Here is a 13,974-nt window from a genome sequence, read left to right on the forward strand (position 1 = left end):
GTTTACCCCAGTATTAACTCTGACACTCATTTGGTTTAAGGGGAAAAAAAATAATTAATGCCCAAATAAGTAAATAGAGTAGATACTGTTGATCCCTTCTTGGGGGACACATCTTGTTTTATAATCTACTTTACTTCAGAGAAGTAGCCATAATAATAAGCATTCATAAGAAAATCTAAGTATAGAATAGACATTTTTTTGAAAAGCCAATTTTATTTGATTGAATATACTTTTTTGCAGCCATTTCTTTCTTCACCTGTGTGTGTGTGTGTGTGTGTGTGTGTTTGTGTGTGTGTGCATGTGTGGTGGGTCTGTTTCCCCTGTAGCAAATTCTTCAAAATATATAAATCAGATCTTATTTACTTCAATTGCCAAACTGTTTCTTTTCTTTTTTTTTAGATTTTATTTCAGTTTTATTTATTTATCTATTTTAATTTGATCAGAGAGTGACAGAGAGAGAGAGAGAGAAAGAGATAGAGAGAAAGTGAGAAAGCAGTTGATCGACCACGTGGGAGTCCAGCACTCTTAACCACCATGCCACCCGCCAGCCCTAACCCTTTAGATTTTTAAACCTTTATTTCTGAATTAGAGTTTAGTTGTACATATAGAAAGCAGTAGAGACTCCTTGACTGATTGACCTGAAGGTAGAGAGTGAACACAAAGTACAAAAGCAAAGACTTTTATTTTTTCCCTTTATCTTTCTCTTTGCCTTGGCTTTCATACCCTTTTGCAGATTAATCACTTCAAGGTCAATCTCACCATTATTACTCCTCCTGGCAAACCTTCCAACTGAAGTCAATTAATGAATCAGCTGATAAAGCAGAGGCTTTACTAATTTTTTTTTAGTGTTTAATCAGAACAAAAATCTGCTTTAATTTTACTTCATTCAGTAGGGTGTCAGAATCCAAGAAAATATACCTATGTCAAGTTTATGAGCCTAAAAACTATGAACCTGAGTTAGGAAAATAATTAAATCAGAGAAGAATTTAACTGGGAAAATAAAACAAAATTGCTTTGGTAGTGTGTTTCATAAAGGAGAGAGCACAGTCTTCCTGAAGCTAGCTGGAGCAGAAAACTCTCCATCCAGTGTATATTATGTGATAACCGTTGGACTAAATAATTTAATTTTTCACCTTATTTATTGATTATTTACTTATTTCTTGGACAGACTATTTCTATGTCTCCTCCCTCCAATTCTGGAGTAGCAAAAACTACAGGCATTGCCACTGATGTGGCTTTTTTGTTTGTTTGTTTTTAAGAAAGTTTTTGCCATAGGGTGCTTGTGCTAGCCAGAGAGACAGAGACAGAGAGATAGAAAGTGAAAAAATCACCCTCCCAGGGGGAATGGCCACACTGCAAATTACCTTATCTAATATTCTCTTCTCTGGATTTTGGGCACACATACATACATACCCACCATGAGTTTTAAGCCATCAGGTCCAGGACTCGAACCAGTTGACTACATGGAAATCCAGTGACATAACCATCACACCATCTGCTGTTCTCTCCATTGGCTTTTTAGGATGGGATAGGAATTGAATTTGGATCTCTCATGTGACCTCAGTCTGCTAAGTAACTGTGTATAGTCCCTACAGAAGCTTGGCGTAATCTTTAACTTTAAATTCCCCAACCCTCCTTTAAACAGAAAACCGAGTGGGACCAACAAATGGTGTAATGGTTATGTCACTGGACTCCCACATAGTCGATTGTGGTTCATGTCCCAGACCTGGCAGCTTAAAACTCACTCTGGACATGTGTGTGTGTGCATGCCCAAAATCCTAAGAGGAAAATGGAGAAGAGATTGTAGCATGGCTGTGCCCACCCTGGGGATGATTTTTTGGTTTCTGTCTGTCTCTCTCTCTCCAGTGAGTGCACACACGCTATAGCAAAAACCTCTCTCTCTCTCTCAAAAAAAAGGAGAAAATTGAGTATCATAAAGAGTTAAAAGTAGGTTAAAATTTAAAAAAATTAACATATAATATATAATTTAATGTATTTCTACATTATTCATAAACTACTGAATAATTAGGTAATATGTTATGCTTTCTAAGAATAGCATGTTCAAACACTACTAATTAAATGACAAGTTAAACATCACCTCCTGTATATCATTTGGGGAATGCTATAAATACCATTCTACAAGTTAGAGGATTAAAATATCAGTCATTGACTTATTTCACATATTACTAGTTGGCATTTGGGACCAGCATAATGGTTACATTGCTGGACTCCATTGTAGTCAATCATGGTTTGAGTCCTGGAGTCAGAGGATTAAAACACACTGAGTGCTTGTGTGTGCATGTCCAAAATCCCGATAGGAGAATGGAGGAGAATAGATTGTGGAATGGCCATTTCCCCCAGGGACAATTTCTCACTTTCTATCTCTCTGTCTTTCTGGTGAGGGCACATGCTTTATAGCAAAATCCCTCTCTAAATAAATAAATAAACATTTGGCAGTTGGGCTAGTTTCAGTTGACTGGTTATGTTAGAATTGCAACTAACTGATAGCATCTGGTTTCCTCCTGACTCTATGGTCAGCTTCATATAGCAAGTTCTGCTGCTTCACAGTGGTGGGCTGACCCAATGTGAATGCAGGGGCTTAGTCTGTAGGGCTTGGTGTCTCAGCTCCTAAGGTAGACTAGCCAGGGTCTGAGAGGTTGAAAGTCTACAAGAGATTATGAAGTCTCTACTCAAAATTAGCAAAATAATGTTTCTACACAACTGACTGGTCAAACAAATCCTAGAACTGGACAAGATTGAAGGAATGGAGATAGGAGGTATATCAAAAAACATGTTAAAAAAATATGCAAAAGAGATACAATTGAGATTTTCCCTTTTCTCAGGAAAGTCAGTTTTTTGTTGTTGGTGGTGGTAGTTTAAGGTTTTTGCCATAGGGTGCATGTGTTCATGAGAGAGAAAGGGAGAGAGAAGTGATCAAGTGAGAAATCACCCCCCAGGGGGATAGCCACAGAGTAACTCGTACTCCTTCATTCTTCTTTTGAGATCATGGGCATGAAAGCACATGCACACAGCATGAATTTCAAGTCATCACATCCAGGACTCAAACTACAGTCAACCCTGTGGTTAAAGTCTTTCTCCTTTAACCACCATGCTACCTGCTGGCCCCAAAAACTAAGTATTTTTACTCTTCACATCTTCAATTGAATAGATGAAGCTCTACCACATTAAAAAGGTTAATCCGTGAGGCCAGGAGATGGTGCAGTGGTTAAGGCACTGGACTCCCACATGGCCAACAACAGTACAAGTCTTGGATCCGGTGACCTGAAAATCACACCAGGTACATGTGTGTGCATGCTCCGAATCCCAAGATGAGAATGAAGAAGCGATTGTAGTTTGACCATAGCTATGGTAGGTGATTTCTCACTTTCCCTCTCTGTCTCTCTCCTGTGAGTGCATGTGCCCTATGACAAGAATCTTTTAATTTTTTAAATTAAAAAATGAAGGTTAATTTCTTTACTCAAAATCTGATAGAAATGTTAATCTCATCCAAAAATACCTTCAAAGCAACATACACACTAGTGTTTGATATAATCATATAATCCATTGTCCAAAAAATACTTTTAATGTTTAGAGAAAAAAAGAGAAAGTTATTGATAATTTGATAAGAGCATAACCAGGACTGAGGCACATAATTACATCTTAATTTAAGCAGATTAATCTCAGCCCAGCCTTGGGATCCACCCTAAAAGAACAGGAAGGCCTTATAGCAATGTCCCTGAAGCTCTTGAGAAAGAAAGTGTAATTCAAGAATATAGCAATCTACAAAATCATATTTAATGAATAAAATAAAGACTTCAAAAAATTGTTTTGAAGAACATAAAGAATATTGTAACATATTTCCAGATAGTGAACTTCAACTGAAATAAATGTGTAGAAATACCATGGAAAGAAGACTGCCAACACACATTGAATTGGCTTAACTGTAGGAAAAAGAATAAAAGTGACTGTGGAAACTATAATTAACAAATGTAAATGGTATAAATTGATGATGATTACAACCAATAAAGCAATTTTGAAAGAGAAATGAGAACAATAACAAACAGAGGAAGTATTATAATCTCTCTCTTTCTGTGTTGCGTATTAAGGTTTAATATTTAAATGTGAATAAATTCTGAAATAGATTTAAAATATACACATGAATTTAAATGCATCATTTCAGTAAATTAATAACTTGATTAGATAGAAATTATTAATAGTAGAAAAAAGAAATAAAATTAAAATGATTGATAATTGATTGAAGTTAATAATGTACATACTTAAATGCATCAAAGTATATAATGCATAAAATAAATGTTATAATAAAAAATGCATCAAAATAATGTTGAGAATTTGAGAAAAGGAGAAGTCCTGGAAAAATAAAATTTATTTAGTGTTAAGGAACATGTAGCATATTAGTACTTAGGAACTACACATCTGGAAAGTCTCAAAAGAACTTCCTCAGACTGATATAACTCATTTTTTTCTTATGTTTTATGTATATTAAAACATTTTTATGTTGACAAGAAAAAATTGCATATATTTATGGTGAACAACAGGATGTTTTGGTATATGTATACCTTATTAAATGGCTAAATAAACTAATGATAAGCTAAGTGCCTCCCATACTTATTTTTGTAGTAAGAATGCATGAAATCTACTCTATTAGCCATTTTCAAGTACACAATGTATTAATATTAACTGTGGTCAACTATGACATGCAATAGATCTCTTGAACGCATTCCTCCTCTCTGAGATTGTGTCCTTTGACCACTATCTCAATTCTTCCACACCAAGCCTCTGCTAACCAATCTTTTATTCTTTGTTTCCATGAGTTCAAACGTTTAATATTCCATTTGTCAATGAGACTATGTGGCAGTAGCTCAAATGAGAGAAAGCAGCCAATGAAACATGATAAAAGTACGTTAACATATGCGGTCATTTAATTATACTGTAGAGTAGCATTTTATATCAATACAGAAATGATTAATTTACTTGGAAAAAACAATCATTGATAGCTATTTGGAAAAAAAAATAAAGTTGACACCAACATCATTTCATAAAAATTTTTAATATTAATAGTAAAATCCCAGAAGGATTGGTTTGAAAAAAATAGCGAGGATTTGGATTTAATCTACTGGTGACGAAGACTTTTTCTGTGGATGTTCTCAATCCCACAAGTAAAAAAAAAAAATGTATATTAATATATACATACACATATGTTTTGGGTCATAGAGAAAGGCCTGATACAGAAAATCCTTAGAATTCTGGGCATGCATGGGCATGTACCTGGAGTGATTTTCAAGTCTCTGGATCCAGGAGTCGAACCATGTCGGTCATGTGGGAGTCCAGGACTTTAACCGCTATGCCTCCCGCTGGCATTGCCCATGAGTTTCTTACTATGAGGTCTTGAGCAACTAGTCAAAATTACCATCCAATTGTCCTACAAATGTAGGCTCCACTGGCTTTTGTTCCACATAAGCAGATCTTGGCTTTGTTTCTCTGAATTCACGTATATCTCTAGATTTCAGGATGACAGTTTTCCATTTGCCTGGAAGACTTGGTTTTCAGATAGGTCCAAGGGAAATAATTGACTTTCAGTTTGTCCAGTTTGTTTTTTTATTATGAGGGAAGGATGTGGATGTGATCACACTATATAAGTTGGAGCTGACCAAGAAACTTCCATAATTTATTTGTAATGATAAATTTTATGGATTAAAAATAAAATCTTGTGGATTTCATTTGAGAAGTTACATATTTAAAATAAAAGAGCAAAATTATTATTTTTTGTTGTTGTTGTTTTGATTTTTTTTTTTGAGATTTTTTTACTAGAAGGTGCACACATTTGCCATAGAGACAAAAAGCAAGAAATCACCCCACAAGGAGGATGGCCATGCAGCAATTCCTTCTCCTCCATTCTTCTCTCAAGATTTTGGCCATGTGCACATGCACATCCGGAATGAGTTTCAAGGTACTGGAATCAGGAATTGAACACTGGTTGGCCACATGGGAGTCCAGCGATGTAACCATTATGTCTTTTGCTAGTCCCTCAAACCATAAGTTATTAATCAGAGTATTCTTTTAAAGTTCTGATAAAGACTACTTTTTATATACTTGAAAAATATATACATGGGACCAGCAGTTAGTGTAATGGCTATGTTGGTGGACTCCCACACAGTTGATCGTGGTTCGCGTCCCAGACCCGGTGGCTTAAACTCACGCTGGACGCATGTGCATGCATGCCCAAGATCCCAAGAGGAGAATAGAGGAGAAAGAATTGCGGTGTGGACATGTGATATGCATGTGTGTGTGTGTGCGTGTGAACAGACATGTTATGTAGTCCTGCAAAGACATACCAAGCATTTGAAAAGAATGGAAATGGAGAATTGAGAAATATCAGAGTTCTTAGCAGGGTGTTTTGTTTTGTTTTTAATTTTCCTTCAGGGGAAAAGAGAAAAAGTGATTAAGAAAGAGGAAAAACTTACAGAAACTATACTTCGGTATCACAATTACGTATGATTTTATTTAAATATACTATGAAATGGTAATGGAACATCGAGGGAAATAAATTCTGTTTTGTAGCTAATATTTAGCAAATTAGAAACCCTATGTGTTAAAGAAGAGGTGATAGTGATTACATATGAAGGAAACCCTCCTGTTTCTTCAGGGTGATCTGTGGACATAGAAGCCCTTTGATATGATTAAAACAACAGTAGTCCATTACTTATAGAAAGGCCGGTGTGAAAGAAGAAAGGTCAAATACAAGCATGAAACAAGGTACTCTGGCTCCTCAATTAGATAACTTTCATTAAATGAGATGTGATTTATAAGACTTCCACATTTTCTTTTCATTTTTATTTCTCCAAATTGGCAGTTGGTTCTCATATTCAATTTAAGAAATTACAAAAGTGGTGATGAAATTCCTCAAAATATAACAGCTTTAAATGAAAAAACTAATGACTGAACGTATTGTGTTATAAAGCTCATGGTCAGAAAACGACATTGCAGTATTCCTTATTAAAGAAGAAATTATCTTATAATTGACAAAAGGACTTCTTGGAGATTTTAATATGTGCTAGATAGTGAAATTACAAAAACTTTGACTTCCACGCATTATGAATTTATTTCTTGATCAAATATATGGCTTGTTCAAATATAGCTACTGCCAAAATGCAATCATCTATGAATTGTTTTTAACTTAGTGAAATGTCTTGAGGTAATTGAAAATTAAAAAGTTTAAGGCTAACGCTAAAAGCAAAACTAATTAACAACAATTTTTCTTAGTTTATAACTTTCTCCATAAAATTGTATATATGAAAATAATATTGGCATGAACTGCAACTTTAAAATTAATTTTATCTGTAATGTAAAGGGGAAAAAGACACCGAAATGAAAACATTCTGTATGCAATAATATTTTGCTTTCTTAAATAAGTCTGTAATATAACAACTTCATAATTCTAACTTTAGAATTTATATCCAATAATGTGTGTTTAGATATGAATTTAATGACTGCTTTTAAAAAACCAAATGAAATTTAAAAACTATTTGCACTGTGAGAACATTGTTGATTGGTAGGTCATGGCCTCTAAATTTTGTGTCCTGTGCTTAAGATATTGATTGTAAGAAGATCAACATATAATCAATTGAAATTTTTACCTCTATTCCCAGTCACTGTTTTTGCAGAGTTATCAGAAAACTCTATATTTCTAATTCTAATGCATTCTTCTTTTCTTTAGTTAGTAAGCTTTTTTACAGCCTTTAATACAGTTTATTATGTCTTTATTTTAGAAAAGCTTTTATTTACTTAATATTTTCTTGACTTTTCTCTTACATGTATCATTGACCATTTGTAAACAACTTTTTGGTTTTTTTACTCTGTTTCTAAAAGGTTAGATTTTTCACAAGTTCTTCTCAATCTATTCCCTCTATGAGGATGATTTCATTCAATCTCTTGGCTTTAGGGACCAGCATAAGGTTTAATAGTTACATCACTGGACTCCCACATAGTTTACTATGGTTCAAGTCCCAGACCTGGTGACTTAAAACTCATGCTGGGCATGTGTGCATGTGTGCCTAAAATCCTGAGAGGAGATGGAGGAGAGGGGATTGTGGTATGGCCATCCCCCTGGGAGGTGATTTCTCATTTTCTGTGTCTCTATCTCTCCAGTGAGTACACGTGCCCTATAGCAAAAATCTAAGGGAAAAATGAAAATGAAACTCTTGGCTGGCTTTAAATATCATATATGTATAAAATGCAAGATATATTATTTTCTATAGCTCTTGTTCACACCTCAAACTCAAATCATAGGAGCCACAGTCCTAAGTTCTCTTTCTTGCATTCGTCATACCAATTAATTTCCAAAAATCTCTCTTCTACCTTCAGACATTCCTTAAATTTGCCGATTACTTATTTTCATTCCCATGATTTTAACAGAGTTTCTCAGCCCGTGTACTATGCAATACTTACTATCTTGTGCTCTAGGAGAAAAAAAATGTAATAAATAATTTGTGAAATGCTACTCTGACCTGGAGTTAAACTAAACACATTAGCACTTTAATGAGCAAAAAGTTTTTCACTAAATGCATGTTTATAAATGTGTTTATCCCAGTATTTTTATCATTGTTTTTGACCATGAGACAATCCTATTCTATAAAATCAATTAACATACTATAAAACTGTTGTCCTTGAAGTACCATCTGGCTAGTGCTATATTATAAAAACTTTAAAGTAGTCCTATAAAGTGTATGTGGCTGTTGCCATCAGAGGAGGATAGGACTAATGAATTCAGTCTATGTGATTTTTTTTCCAAGATTTCTTATTCATATTTCATTGTTGTACTTTCTATAGCACACAAGACGGTTTTTCAAAGTATGCATGCAGTATGTGATAATCAAATCAAGGATATTTCATGTATACCATTTTCAGTGGAGGACTCTACATTCTTATGTCTGTTTGATATTCTTCCCTGAGCCCCTCCCACCCACCCTCTACTATCCACCCCTCTTCTATAGTCTCTGGTGTTTACAGTTGTCCTTCTTATTATTTCTATCTTCAGATCTTTCTGTTTCTGCAATGGAGTGCAGGCATTCTGTACATGAGTGACGATATACAATGTTTGTCTTTCAAATCTGGCTCACTTCTCTTAACATTAAGTCTTCTACATCCATCCTCCTTGTATCAAATGGCAGGGTCGCATTGTTCCTTATGGCTGAGTAACATTCTCTAATGTATATGTGCCACAGTTTTTCAATCCAGTCATCAGTCATCAGCCACTTAGGTTGATTTCTTGGTTTAGTACTTATGAATAATGCTGCAATAAATACAGATGTACAAGTTTCTTTCTATTTTCCTATTCTTGGGTAAATATCAAGGAGGGAGAATACTGGTTAATATGGTAGTTCTATTTGTAAGTTTTTGAGGAATTTCCCTTTTGTTTTCCATAGTGGCTGTACTGGTTTACATTCCAACCAGCAGTGTACATATAAAAAGTGTTCAACATCTCTTATCATGAAGGAAATGCAAATTAAAACCACAGTGACACACTATTTAACCCCAGTAAGAATGGCTTTGATCAGGAAAATAAAGGATGAAAGTGTTGGTGAGGCAATGCTGCCTGTTTTTAATCATAAGTAACATTAATATATGAAAATATTTTGTAACTGACTCTATATATTTATAAATAAAAATATTTCCTTAAGTTTTATATTTATTGATGGTTTATTAATCTAAAAGCATAAGTAAGTATAAAAATAACTGTATCCAACTCCCAAAGTTAAAAAAATAAAAGAAATGAGCAAAAAACAAAGTTCTGGAAAGTTTAGATTTTTGACCTCCTGTACATAAAGAAACTAGGAAAAATGACTTATCAGGATTTCACTGTATTGCCATGATCTAATTACTTTCCAAAGGCCCTACCTAGTAAATATTATTAAATTTGTGATTAGATTTTTCAAAATACAAATGTTGGGAGGCATCCAAACTTTTACATCATAGTGTTTCATCTATAGTCTCCCCCAAATTGATGTCTTTCTTGCATGCAAAATTATTCATTCCATCTCAATAAGCACCAGAATCTTAATTCCAGCATCAAGTCAAAAATCTAGTCAGAGTCTTGCCTAAATATCATTTGAATTAAATATGAGTGAGACTCAAGGTACAATTCATCCTGAGGCACCTTTTCTTTGCAGTGGTGAAACTGTGAAATCAAACATGAGCTATGCTTCCAAAATACAGCTCTGTGACAGGCACAGAAATGACATTTCCATTCCAAAAGGAAGAAGTAGAAAATAAGAAAGGAGGTACAGGTCCTGAGCAAGCTAAAAACATAATGACTCAAGAACAATCTCTTATGTTTCAATTTTCTGCTTTCTGGACACACGGGGCAGTGATTGGGCCTTCAAGACTCAGGTGACCTCATCAGATCACATGGAAGCTCTCACAGGTCATAATCAGATGCCTGTGGCTTCTCTAGGGTGAAATTGCCCACTGGTGGCTCAGCCAGTCTAGGGAAGCTGAGCTAGCCCTGCCTCTAATAGCTCCACCAGACCTTGCCCTAGTGGAGGTTATCTGCAGTGGCCTTATCCTCACGGCAGCCTTCTGCTTGGATCACTTGCTTGAGGCCCTAGGTGGCTCCATCTTTCAAAATCCAGATGGAAGTAGTGGCCCTCCCACAGTTTGTGTACTCTGTGAAAGAAGAAAGATGGTCATGTCTGGACACTGCCAATGTTTACCAATTTGTGCTCTTTGCAGGATGGCCACTATGGCCTCATACCGCACATGAGACTGCTGTGCAGTGGCAGAGAGCTTCTCTGGAATCACAGGGCCATAGCCTGGAGTGTTGCTAGGCAGCCCAGGCACTCAGGTGCCCTCTGTGATTCTCTTCCTTTGAAATTGTTTTGCCTTCTCAAGACTCTTGCACTTTGGGCAGGTGAGGAGAGGGGAAGCACCAAAGATCAATGAAACAATGAAATGCCTTTGGTTTTCTTTGTTTTGTTTTTTTTTTGTTTGTTTGTTTGTTTTTTGACACTTGCATTATTTACCAGATTGAGAGAGAGAGAGAAAAATCACCCTTCACCCCCTGGGGGGATGCCATGCCTCAATTTCTTCCCCTTCATTCTCCTCTCAGGATTTTGGGCACCTAAGAACACATGTCTAGTGTGACATTCAAGCCATCAGATCTGGGACTTTAATTGCATGGTTCACCATGTGGGATCCACCATGCCACCTGATGGTCCCAGGGGTCATTTTTTCATTGTCTTGATAAATGACAACTGACAGATATGTATCCATCAAGAGCTGCTTAGACACACTCTTGATGTTCTCTCCCAAACACATTTTCGTTTTTTACCAGATAGGCTGAGAATATTCCAAATCTTTTTTTTTTTAAGAGACAAATTTTTTCTATAGGGAGAGTTTGCTCACCAGAGAGAGACAGAGAGACAGTAAACAAGAAATCATCCCCCCACCCCCCGGGAGGATGGCTACATCGCAATCCCTTCCTCTCCATTCTCCTCTTGGGATTTTGGGCACACACACACACACCCAGTGTGAGTTTTAAATCACCAGGTCTCAGACTCAAACCATGGTCCACTATGTGGGAATCCAGTGATATAACCATTACTCCTTATCTTTTCCTGATTCCAAATCTTTTAGTTCTCTCCCATTTGATTGAAAATTCCCTTTTAAAATTGCTTTCCTTTGCTCTTATTTTACCATAAGGATCCAAAAGAAGCCAAGCTGCATCTTCAACACTGATTAGGAATTTCTTCGGCCAGGACCAGCAACTGGTGTAATGGTTACATTGCTGGATTCCGACACAGCCAACCTTGGTTCAAGAGTCTGATCTAGCAGCTTGAAACTCACACTGGGCACACGTGTGTGTGTGTGCCCAAAATCCTGAGAGGGATGATTTTTCATTTTCTATTTTTCTCTTTCTCTCTATCGCTCTCACTTTTTGTTGTTGTTGTCAGTACAGGCACTCCATAGCAAAAGTCTGTTTAAAGAAAAAAGAAAAATAAATTTCTTCAGTCACATAGTCTATTTCATCGCTCACAAATCCTACCTTTCATGAACAAAAGTCAGTCAAGCTCTTTGCCACTTAGAACGAAGATCCTTCTTTTCTTAATTTCTAAGACATCATCAGAATAGCATTCTATTTTCCATATTTCTACCAACATTCTGTCCACAACCACTTGGATATTCACAAAGATGATTAAAGATTTCTATACAAACTTTCTTCTTCTTCTTCTTTTTCTTTTTTCCAGACCCTCACAATCACCTGCAACAGTCCATTCAAGGTAATGCAAACTTTACTTCAAAATTCTCCTAGCCAAAATTCATTGCCCAGTTCCTAACATATCTTCAAATTTTGGGGTATTTCTTATAGCATGACCTCTTCCTACCAGTTGTGTCTGACTTCACCCAGAATGCTATAATAAAATGCCATAACTAGGGTGACTTACAAACGACAGAAACGTATTTTCCATGGTACTGGAGACTGGGAAGTATAAGACGAAGACACAACAGACTCAGGGTCTGGTGGGGGGTTGTTCACTCTTTTATAGATAGTGCCTTCTCTCTGTGTCCTCACACGGTGACAGGAGTAGGGCAGCCTCCAGGGCCCCTTGTGTAAGGCCACTAAGCCATTCATGAAGATTCCACTTGCATCAACTAAAGACTTCTCCCAGTTCCACCTAATCATTCTCATATGTGATTTGTGGGGACACACACATTCCAACCAGAGGATCAGGCAAGTCATTTCACCTCTCTGTGACTCAATGTTTTTCATTTGTCAAATGAGAATGATAATGCTATACTTTCCAGAATGGTGGAAACTCAGCGAGATAATCTGTGAATTGCTCGGTGAACAATGTCTGGCACCTAGTTAACGCTCCATAAATATTGCCTTATCATAATGAAGCTTAATTCTAAATGGTGTCTTTTACTAGAAAATTTTTATTACATAAATACTTCTTTAAAATAAAGCTGGGAATTGTGATGGTAATTTCCTTTTAACATTTACATAATGAGCAAAATCACTCGCCACAAATAAACTGGCAAATATATTCCAAATATAGTTCTTAATTACCATTGACACTTCTGGGCACAGAGTGAGGGTTAACAGCCATCTGCTTTCAAAGCGACAGTAGCCATACAAGACTTCACTATAAGAAATGATAAGGAAGTTCCTCATCTGCCTTCATTCAATGTAGGTTTAATAAGATGAGATATAAAGCCAACCATGTCTTTTTCAGTAGAAATACTATAGTACTGATGTGTATCTTTCAATCTATCATAATTCTTTTTTTTTTTTTTTTGAGAGGTTTTCGCTATAGGGCGTGTGTGCTCGCCAGCCAGACAGAGACATAGAGACAGAAAGCGAGAAATCACCCCCCAGGGGGGATGGTCACACCGCAATCCCTTCTCCTCCATTCTCCTCTCGGGGTCAGGGGCACACACGCACACATGCCCGGTGTGAGTTCTAAGCCACCGGGTTTGGGACTCGAACCACGGTGGACTACATGGGAGTCCAGCGACATAGCCATTATGCTAACTGCTGGTCCCCCAATATTCCTATGTTTATAAATTCTCATTCACAGTAGTTTTAGCAGAATTCAAATAGTTTCTATAAAGGTGAATGAATAGCATAATGAGGAACATTTTTCATTACAGAAACTAACATTGACATACTCGCCTAAAGTAAGTCCCTTTGGAGTCAATAGAAAAGCTACTAGGTATACAGTTGACCTGGTTTCTAAAAATTTAGATTCAAATAGAAAACACCGACTTTACATCCTTTGATTATGTTCAATTTTATTTGTATCGTAGACTTGTAATTATCTTTCTGTAATTGGAACATAGTCATTTTAAGGCTCTTAGCCATTTCTCCTGTATTGTTCCAGGTAGACAAACAATGTTTTGATTAAATAAAAGGATGCTTTTTTTGTATAATTATATATATATATATATACATAT

This window comes from Tupaia chinensis, unplaced genomic scaffold, assembly GCF_000334495.1.
Source record: "Tupaia chinensis unplaced genomic scaffold, TupChi_1.0 Scaffold000162_1, whole genome shotgun sequence".
Lineage (NCBI taxonomy): Eukaryota > Metazoa > Chordata > Mammalia > Scandentia > Tupaiidae > Tupaia > Tupaia belangeri.